Source organism: Tupaia chinensis, unplaced genomic scaffold (assembly GCF_000334495.1).
Source record: "Tupaia chinensis unplaced genomic scaffold, TupChi_1.0 Scaffold144690_1, whole genome shotgun sequence".
Classification (NCBI taxonomy): domain Eukaryota; kingdom Metazoa; phylum Chordata; class Mammalia; order Scandentia; family Tupaiidae; genus Tupaia; species Tupaia belangeri.
The window spans coordinates 244,498-246,905 of NW_006204551.1; the positions used below are offsets into that span (position 1 = coordinate 244,498).

General features: G+C 34.4%; 1 non-coding gene across 1 annotated transcript; it reads left to right on the plus strand.

Annotated features, from left to right (window-relative positions):
* The first annotated feature begins 2,041 nt into the window (after nt 1-2,041).
* Nucleotides 2,042-2,147, plus strand: LOC114005873 (U6 spliceosomal RNA). Its single transcript, XR_003547670.1, has one exon. It is a non-coding gene; the product is annotated as a U6 spliceosomal RNA (small nuclear RNA).
* Nucleotides 2,148-2,408: the final 261 nt, after the last annotated feature.

Genomic DNA, 2,408 nt, shown 5'->3' on the forward strand with positions numbered 1-2,408 from the left:
AAGGCAAGAGATGAGATCCCCATGTAAGAAATACTCTACCTGTATCAGAATCAAAGCATCACTACTATATTCTTGTTATCATTACTTTATTCTTATCATTGAAAGTTGAGATTGAAGGAAGTCTTTACAAACAATCTTAATATTCCTGGTCATTCTACACAATTCACTACCCTAGTTGAAATCGCTCTGCTTTATCATATTTTCACAATTGACTACACTTTGTCCAATTCAGGATTGAAAAATTTGGTTCTAATTGCTTCTTTGGATCTTCATTTTCTTGGGATGGATCCAAAATTATTTAAAATGTATATTAAATAAATTTTTATGCCTTTCTCTTGTTAGTCTGTCTTATGTCCATTTAATTCCCAGGAGCAGCCAAAATACCCTAGGAGGAGAGAGAGAATTTTGTCTGGTCTACTTTATGTAGAGAAACTGAGATTTTATGGAAGAAAAATGACTTGAGATGACATGAACTAATTAAATTAACGCCGAAGGCAGGGCTATTAGAAATGAGTGACATATAATGTGGGAAATAAAACCACCCCGGAAGGAAGGAAAGTTTTATCACAGAAATTGTTTAAAATTTCTAGTTTGAGGCGATAATACAGAGCAGAATAACTTTTAGTTTTATTATGATTTAAACTTCTCTGCATATAACATGACCTCTTATTGCCTGAATGTTGGACAGAGTCTTCCACTATCACCCTTTTCTTCATATATAACTGCAAAAATCCTAATTTTATTCTTTTCTAGTAAAATCAAGAACACTGATGATTTCTTTTTCTTTTCTTTTTTTTTGAGAGAGATTGATATAGTTTTGCTATAGGGCACGTGGGCTTGCCAGAGAGACAGACAGAGACAGAGAGACAGAAAGCAAGAAATTACTACCCCTTGGGGGGTCGAGGGGATGGCTATACCACAGTCCCTTCTCCTCTATTCTACTCTTAAGATTTAGGGCACACCCACACATTTGCCTCACGTGATTTTAAACTGCCAGGTCTGGGACTCAAACCAGATTTGATTACGTGGGAGTTAAGCGACATAACCATCCACACCATCTGCTGATCCCAACATTAATCATTTTTCATGTCTAACATTTTTCTAGGCGTTGACATTAATGGTCTGTATTATACATCAGATAACTTCAAACATACTTTCGAAATACAAGAGTAACGATAAAACGTAAGATTTGTAAAACTCAAAAATTTCACAAGAAAAAAATAATAACTGAGAGCACTCACAAGACTCCAGGGTGTTTCACTGACATAAAACTTTAAAAAGATGAAGAACATTTTTCATTGGGAGAAAGAACACATACACGAACTTCAGAGATCCCCGAGACACCCGGCTAAGTCTGCTCTCAGTTGTGGAGGATTATTGTCCTTCGGCTTTGAGTTGAGAACCACCACTATGTGTTCAAGACATCTTGTTCTGAAGAAAATAAAGTCATATGCCTGCTTAGGAGGCTTTTTACTCACCTTTTCTCCACACACAGCTAAACCCACTTTTGTGTAATGTAAAACCAGGTGTAAATTATCAATCCTTAAACTTTTGAATTTTTATTTATTTCATCATCTCTTTATATTTGTTTTTCATCTTTGTGTAGTACAGCATGGTTTTTCAAAACATGTATGCAGTGTATGACAATCAAATCAATGGTATTAACATATTGTCATCTTCAACTAAGAACATTTTCATTCTACTAGTTTTTAATTTTTTTGATATATATGTATATTTGATGTATATGCATTTGATATATACATATTTTTTGGTATATATAGGTAGTGTGTGTGTGTGTATGTGTGTGTGTGTGTGTGTGTGTGCATGTGTATAAGTAGGTAATGCTTTTATTTTTACTTTATTGTGGTATGTTGTTCTGGTCTATAACCTCTTTGCCTTATTTACATGCATTATTGTGTGTGTTAATCACTTTTTCCTTAGCCCTGGCTCCCAATCTCTTAAAATAACATTCTTTCTAATTGTCATACAGACCCACAGGTCTCATTTCTTTGTTAGTCTCTTCTCATTAAAGATCATTTGGTTGCTTACTTTGGCAGCACATACACTAAAACTGGAGTGACACGGAGAAGATTAGCATGGTTGTTTTACAAAGATACACAAATATTCATGAAATGTTCTATAATTTTATGGAATCTTAAAAGAAAAACCAGACTGCCTGGAAGTAGAGAGTAGACAGAGGTAACTGAAGAGGAGGAGGGGAGAGTCTGGTCAAGGGATATGTGTTATAATTAAATAGCCCTGATAGGTTTCTTGTTCTATCTCCTACTAGTCATAGTTAACAATAATGTATTGTGTATTTCCAAATAACTAGAAGACAGGTTATTGAATGTTCTTACTGTAAAGAAATGGTAAAATAATGAGGTGATGATTATGCTAGTTACCTGATT